Here is an 8603-nt window from a genome sequence, read left to right as displayed (position 1 = left end):
AAAAAAAAAAAAAAAAAAAAAAAAAAGAAGAAAAAAATATCGAAATATCTCGTTGCTCGTTACACTTTTCCCTTTTCCTCTCTGTGAATTTCGCGCGGCCAAAAGTAAGAAACAAACGAATGGGAAAATTAAATTTTTAAGAATTATACCGGATATATATCTCCCCCAGAGTTGCCCGGAGTGGCAGCTAGTTTCTCGTGTTTCACAATCCTCCTGCGGAACAATCGGGCGCATCGTATTGTCCCGGCGGAGACGCGGAGGAATGAACATCAACCGAATAGAAGCGTGCGGGAGAGAGGGTTGCGAGCCACGTAGAAGCGGTTCTTTCGCTCGAAACGCGACGTCTGCCTATACATCGATCCATCCTCCTTTCTCGATTGTCTCTGGGACAAGACGGTGAATCCGAGGCTGGCAATATTGTTCATTGATTCGTGGATTTTAGAAGCTGGATGGAAAGGATCCTTGGAAAGGGAGGAGTCGTCTCTTATTATTCTAAAAAAGAAAGAAGGAAAGAAAAAATACAAATCTCCAAAGAATCCCTTTTATTCGGTCCAAGAGGCCGCCAATTAAAAGAGCCATCATTCACCGGGATCCACGGGAAACGAGTCCAACAATTTCGCCGCGGGGTTAAATCGCGCGAGATGGAGCTAACGAGGTCGTGTGTCGTTAAGGATAGCGTAGGATACACCGAGCCGAAATCGAATTACGGTGCCAGAGGGTTGGTAGATTTCCATATTTCCCCCGGCCATCTTCGCGATCTCTCGACGATCGTGGCGAAACGTGGCGACTAGGCGGTTCCCGGGGACGTTTTATTTCGACATTATAAGCTATTTCGCTTCGAAATGGGACAAATGAAATTGCCGTGGCGATTCCAGCGCCCGCCGACCACCGAGATACACCCGCACCGTGGATAGAACCTTTGCCAGAACTCGTCCATCCGATCCAACTCCGCGATATTCCCGCGAAATTAAAATGTTTCTCCGTTACACCCCCTCCTCCTCTCCGTTTAAATCTTACGCGCTCGCTTTTCTTCACCGCCCTTAAGAAACTTCCGTGGACGGAACCTTCTTCGTTCGACATTTCGCTCGCGTCGCCCCCTCCCCTGACCCCGTTCAGATCAGATCGATCCTGATATTTATTCTCCTCTTGGGCTCTCTCCTTCTCGATCCTCTCTCCTCCGTTTACTTGCCTTCCAAACGTTTCCACTTTGGGGAAACATATACATATATATAAGTCTTTTTCTTTGGGTGTGGCGAGCATGTAAAAAATAATAATTGATGTTGATACGATTGACGGTAAGTTTGATTGTTAGAAAGATCTCTAATTTCGTTAATCCTCAAGAGCCCTAAAACTTGATAAATCTTTCCTCTTCGAAAGGTGGAGCGACTTTAAATAAAAATACATTCGAATTAAATTTGCACAAGGACGATTATTGTACTCGCGTCGTTTGGAATTTGAGATTTAAGAACGCGGCGTGAAAATAGTTTTGACGGTGTGTATTAGGTAACCGGTCCGGCCAAGATTGCTAGGGTCCCCAGGGGGGAGAGGGTTGGCGGAAACTTTTAAATTCCTCGAGCGAGTCACGGGCGCCGTCAAAGTTTCGCGGAATGTTCGATTTACCGGAACTTCGTCCGGGTAAACTTGAGACGTGCCGACAAAGTCCCTTTTCCGTCTGTTTTTCCAAAAAAGGAACGGTTCGTTGTGCGCTATGACGCGATACGCGGCATTCGATTTTGCATGTAATTTGCTATCCCTTAAGTCCCGTAAACGTGATGGCCATTTTAATGTGGAATTCATGTCGAATTATATCGAAGGAATTTTTCCTTTCGATAATTTTGATGAAATTTTCTCATACTCAATTTTTTTATATATATATCTTTTCTCTTTGAAATTGATCTACGATCTTGATGGAAAGATAGGTTTAAAAAAAAGAATTTTGATTTGATATTAAATTACAAATTGCCTGTTGAAAATAAGTTCGTCGAGTGTTTTTCTTTTCTTTGTTACACGTCAATTACGAAATTTATTTAAAATAATATTTTTGTTTTTCGTTATTTAAAAGAGAGGATTTCCTTTTCCATTAATAATAAATTAAACGGAATAGCTCGCGAAAACGTCATAATTCATCGCGAGGTAAACGTGTTGCGGTTGTCCTTAATTCTAATTCCGACTTCCGTTCCACTTCTCCCTCCGTTAAAACAACGAAACGTCTCGTGTCCACCGGTGGGCAAAGTGCAAATTCAACTGTTCCTATCTATTCCAAGTATATGAAAACTTCAGGAAAACGTGCGAAGCACGCAGGAAAGGGATTTCGTGCTCGGGTCAACCGCAATCCCGTTTCAAACGTTGCACGCATTATTAACATTTCTAACTTAATATTTTTCTTTTTTCACAGGATCCTAGAGAAATCATACAGATACACGCTGTACCCTCCTTTTTTTTTAATTCTTGAGAGAAATTCTTTAAATTTCCTCTCGTTGAATACCGTCTAATTACTCCGCCCATTAAGTGGATTCGTTTTTTATCCTTCCTAACGTCATCGACGTTGGGGGAGGAAAAGGCAAACGAGATCGAGAAGAAGTTTCACCAGAGTCGACAGCTTTCCTCGATCCTTGTCCTCACCCCTTCCTTTCTTCCTTCCTTTCTTTCTTTCTTTCTTTCTTTATTTTTTTTTTTATTCATCCCCCATCGTTTCGCGCTTCGATTCCAAGGATGCAAAATTACGACTTAATTAAGCAAGAAACCTTTCGAACGAATGACCTCCGTCCCAGTAACTTGATTAGCACATTTCAATTGCAAATCTCGAGTCCCGTCTTTCCATCCGTTCGCCGCTCGAAGACGGCGATGTGTCGAGCAGTCCAAGTTTCGAATATGAAAGCGAGGAAATTACCAAGAGTTGATGGCTCTAATTAATGGCTCGTATTTGAAAAAAGAGAGAAAAAAAATGAAAAAAAGAAGGAAGAAGAAAAAACCTTACCGTTCTGCCTGATTCACCAAGTTTAAGGTTTCGAGAGGGTTATAAATATTTGATTAACGATTTCTCGCGTTTTTTCTTTTCTTTCTTCATTTCCTCGAAATCCTCGGACAAAGTCGAAAAGAAGAGTATATATCGATAAGTGGTTATCGAACCGGTATTTCTTTTCTTAAAACCGTATCGCGGAGAAAAGGGTACATAGCCGGAAGGGAGGAACAACAAAACGATGAACATTGATTACTTATCGATTGTTTGCATGCACGAGGAGGGAAGAGGTTTCTTATCTTTGCCTTTTTCCCGATCTGGACCGTCTCGTCCACGGTTGAAAATAAACGCTAGCATCGACGCCAACTCTGCATCTGATATCACGTAATACGCTTTATTTTTCGTTGGGATAAATTTGCTTCGAGAAAAGATCACAGTTTGCACTGTATTTGGTGTTATGATCGATCTTTCGGGGCTTGAAAAAATTTCCACGTGTGCTTTGATTGATATTTTCAAATTCGATCACGGTGAATGGAAACGAAAAACGAGTATTAAACGAATGTTAAATAACTACTTTACGTGGAAGAGCTTAAGTTTTCTAAGTTGTTCGTCCATTCAACGAGATTTTTTCTTCCGCGACGATATTTGATATCAATCGTCCAAAAAAGAAAAATTATAAATAAATAAATCTTCGAGTTCGAGGATCACAAAACGATCTATAGCTACCAAAATATCTTCCAGCAACCAACAGATCGTACGATGGTTGGCACGTGAGTCAAGGGAACAATATTAAAGAACACGTATCCAGGTGGTGTGATAAATCAACTCCTCCTATATTATTAATCGTATTCAATCGTATTCATGGTCGTTGAATTCTCGATATATTTTCAGGAAAACGAATCGCCGTTGCGCGCGCGAAATCTTAACTAACGACAAAAATTCTATGACAGGAACTTTGTCGAAATCGGTTAAACATCGATTAAACCGATTGGTTTCGAGGGAGACTGGAACTCGTGGCGGCATATTGCGACTCTCGAAACGAGAGTTGCGAGTCTCGTTACATTTAGATCAGAAGTTCGAGTTTGGTAATGAGCGATTTTTAATAACGATCGAAACGTGTTGGCGAGGATGTATTTAGAAACGCGGAGAAGTATAATATCCGCGTGGATGCGGATCCTGGGAAGGAAGGATATTAAATGTTTATGAGATTGTTAAATTTTCGTTTGCTACGTCTAAGCCGTTTAGAAACGGGGGATTGAACTTGAAAGAAATCATGTACTTTGAGAAGATCGTATATTCCCGGGATTTCAAGATTTACCTTCACGAGACCACGCTCAATTCCATTTCCCGACTCTCCACGATTATTAAAATTGTGCATCTTAGAAATTAAATTATACCGTCCACTTTTTGCCATAATATCATTCGGATAAAATAACGAATTGGAATTATAATTAATCCGATTGAAAGGAAAGTTTTCCGTCCAGCGAATAGGAAAAAGCGGGAAGCAAAAATACGAAAAATGACTTTAAAGTGACGAAACGAATATCGAAAATGAGAAAAATCAACCAACCGCCGATATACGGAGGCAAAAGGTGAAATAAGAAAGCTTGAGGAGGAAGATTTTCTTTTTTTGGAAAGAAAATCGTTCGAACACGAACGTTCATAATCTTTTTTCCTTTTCCACGCGCGATACGGATTTCGCTTAGACATGGATACGACCTCGCGAGGCTGGGTCTCGATGCTTACCCATGTGGAGAAACGGAGGAATTTTGGCAGTCTCCGGCGCGCATAAAGTGTGCCCGCAAAAAAACGCCCTCCGTCGGGACCATATTTCACCGATACTACTTATTCCGCGGCTCGCGTACCATCGTTCTTCCCCTCGGGCTCGCCGCGCGCGGGCAAATTATATGCGGGATTCACGCCAGCACGTGGATCGTCCTTGGCCATCGAATACGCGTTTCCGCCGCGAATTAATGCCAAATTCCGTTCCTATCCGGTCATTTTTGCGTCGCAGGATAGCGATCACTAGGGTCCAACTAGGGGAATGGAAAAGCTGTTCCCATACCGTGCGGGAAATTCGAGGATTTTTCCGAGGGGAGGGAGGGAATTTTGCCAGTTTTTGCCAGATTGCTTGCAGAAACGATTGCGGATTGCGGATTGCGGTTTTTGCACTGTTCCCTCGTTTTTTTTTTACTTTTTATTTTTCCTTCTTTTATAAGGGTATTATATATATATATTTTTTTTTTTTGAAAGGAAGGAAGGAAGGAAGGAAGGACGGTAATTCCGAGTTTTTTGGGAAACCGCAATTCTTGAAAAAAATTGCGTGAAATTGACGGATTGATTGCCGTTTGTTTATGTTTTGAAACACAGTTTTTTTTGGATTATTTCGTAGAAATAATATTGTTCGTGGAAATTTTCGAAATTCATTTGTTGAAGAATAAATTTTTAAAACAGTTTGTCGAGATACTTTTTTTTTCAAATTGTGCTCGTTTTGTTAAAAACAATTTACGTTTTGTTATTTGTTACGTATTAATTTTTATTGCCTAAAAGGTATTTTTTACGAATAAAAGTTTGGCAGAATTTCATATCGAAAGAATTTTTTGTCACGAAGATATATTTTTCCATTTGATTGTTTGTTATTCGTACAAATTCGTGTTGTTGGAAACACGTTTCGATATCTGGACACCGGCGATAATTCGCTTACCTCGGCCGAAAGTTTAACTGTATACGTTTTCTGTCCCTTTGCAGACACGATTAACGATCGAATGATATCTCTTAAATACTTTGTTCGTCATCCAGGTTCCATTTACGAAACTATAGAAACTGATTAAGTTGATTAATTCGGATTTATTCTTGTTCAAAGAAAAAGTTGTAAAATCCTTTGGTTAATAACATTAAAATAAAACCGTTAATATAAAACTTTTAAATCGATTTAGAGTCCTCAACATGTCTTTTCTAAAGTCTTTATAAGCGAAATTTTCCACGAATAAACGTATTCCATCACTTAAGTCGCTTTAAAATTCTTCAAAATCTTATTAAAATTTGAAAAACTTTGAATCGTTATAACTCCGAAGATAATGACTTCCGGTCAACCAACGAACGATCATTAGAAGCGCGAGACCTTACCCTTTCAAACGCTTTTTGATTTATCCCGATACGACTTCCGGTTCTCGAGATATCGTCGTGTAAAGAGAAAGGTAATTTTTCGATCGTTTACCATTTCCATCCTCGTCACTTATTATTACCTCTCGCTCGTACTTTGTCTCGCTGACGCATCTTAACTCCAGACAAGTGGCAGACGCGATTCCTAGAAAAACGTAGTACGCATTTCTAGGAAAAAAAATATAGGTCACTAGGCCCATTCATAACCTCTTTACTGTTTTAAGTATATGGACACTTTGACTCGTTATATCTCGAGAACCGTTTGAGATATCGGAATAAAACAAAAAAGGAATTCAATGATATGCTTTCCTCTATCTCACGAACGGGTTTTTATATTTTTGCAATAAAAATTCGATGTTTCATCCACAACTTTACGTAATGATAATCATTTATTGTCAGTTGAATTTCTTTAATTTTACTCGCCTCTATTTATATATTACGCGAAAGAATGATATGAAACGCGAATAAATTCTAAATTAAAAACATTTTAACTAGTAGTAAAGAGTAGTATAATAACACTATCATGCCAGATGAAAATATTTAAGCTATTGAAATTGGGCATGATCCAAAGTTGCGAATTTTATATATATGGTCAACAAAACGTACTTTTCTCTTTTCCTTTGATGTCATTTCCCTAAGAAAGAATTTCATTTCCTAGCGATCCACAAAATGCTGTACATTTCGTTTCGGCTGTTCATTTTTTACGTCAATAAAATGTTGCCACGGCCGAAATGAACGACAGGATCGAAAACTTGTAAACTTTTTCACCGGTTGACGACTGTAAATTTGCTATTTTGGCCCGACATCAGATTTGGACCTGGTTGCACTGCGTATCACGCTTTATGCAGCGTTGATTCGCGCGGTTGCACGCAATTTTTTCCACGTCACTCTCTGTCCTGCCTCTCGAAATAAACTCTCGCGTAAACGCCAAGCTCTTCTATTTCGATTTTTAATTCGTTCGAAAAAAAAAAAAAAAAAGAAGAAAAAAAACTAGATTCGGTTTGTCTAACTGATAACGAGATTTCACGAGATTTTTATTTCGAGATCGTTCTTTTGTTCGATTAATCAGCATCAAAAACGTTCTCTCTCTCTCTCTCTCTCATTTTGATTCTCTCTTTCTTAGAAATTTGAAAACGAAAATGGAAATTGTTATCTACATAACAATGTGGACGCCGCGCGAGAAGGAATTTCCGGATCGAACGAGTATCTTCCTTCCATGTTAAATTTCGTTTCGATTTGTCACTGTCTCGGTCGTGTGAAAGAAGTCTGGCTCGAGGTGGGATGTCATGTAAAATTCCTGCTCGTCGCTTTCGCTTCGTGAATCCATGCATTCTTGAACGAACGCGTCACCTCTGCCATTTCTCGACGATTGTTTATTCAGTTATATTAAGGAAACGGCCCGTTTTGCATTTCATTTTTCCTCCACCGGTATTTTCCTTTATACCACGCTACGTTTTCGAGATGCCTCGAAATTCGCTACATCCGACAGCTCTCCCCTCCTCCCCTCATCCATTTATTTGTAACCTCTTTACTCTTCTCACCGGATTCGAAACCTTATTATGGGATAACTCTTTAGATTTGGAGATTTTCTCTTTTCTCCCACTTTTGATACATATTATTCATTCGTTTGTCGACGTTTAACGATAAAAATGTATCATATTCGTATTATTTTTATCACGTGATATTCATTTCGGTGTATGATAATATAAAAATTTCCATGAACCGAGTGTAATATATTCATATATTATTTTTGCTATATTTATTAAGTGTGCAAATAAGTCTTTTCCCCTTTTTTTTCCAAATTTTTTCCAAGATTTTATTACGTAAATCAGGTACAAAATTATCCAATTGTTTTAGTCGGATAGATAGTGCTTGACTTTTTTTTTGCCAATTCTTCTTACGTCGAGCGATTTCTTTCTAACTCATCGAACTTTCTTGGTGCGCTCGAACGATCGTCGTCTTCCGAATTAAAATTTCCGGCTTTAAATCTTCGATACGACTTTTTACACGTTCCGTAAGATACAGTGTTCTCTTCCAGTGGCGCGCAAACCATTTCAATAGCTTCAACAACTGATTTCTTAAGCTGGAATACAAATGCTTCTCGCGCGCCACATTACTTGAAATTGTTTCAAGGGATTGAAAACTCTCAGAGCTCATCTTAAAAACGAAAGAACGCTCTTTCGGATGGCACCAGAAACGGTAAAGTAATTCGAATTCAGAATAATCGTAGAAAAAAAGGAGAAGGAACTTATTTGCACGCCTAATATTTAAAGTAATATTAAAGGAGTATTTTTGTAATTTTTCTAAATTAATACGTGTCTTGAATACCGATATTGCGTTATTTTTCTCGTAACATCGAAAAGTATAATATTTATAAAATATCGCACACGTATAAACGTAATTATTTTTCAAGAAGATTCTCAAAATTTTGCAGACGTTCATTTCGAGATTCTGAGACCAATCACAGAAGAAGGATTCCTCT

The sequence above is a fragment of the Apis dorsata genome, unplaced genomic scaffold (genome assembly GCF_000469605.1).
Source record: "Apis dorsata unplaced genomic scaffold, Apis dorsata 1.3 scaffold_220, whole genome shotgun sequence".
In the NCBI taxonomy this organism is placed as follows: Eukaryota; Metazoa; Arthropoda; class Insecta; order Hymenoptera; family Apidae; genus Apis; species Apis dorsata.
Note: the sequence above shows the minus strand (reverse complement) of the source record.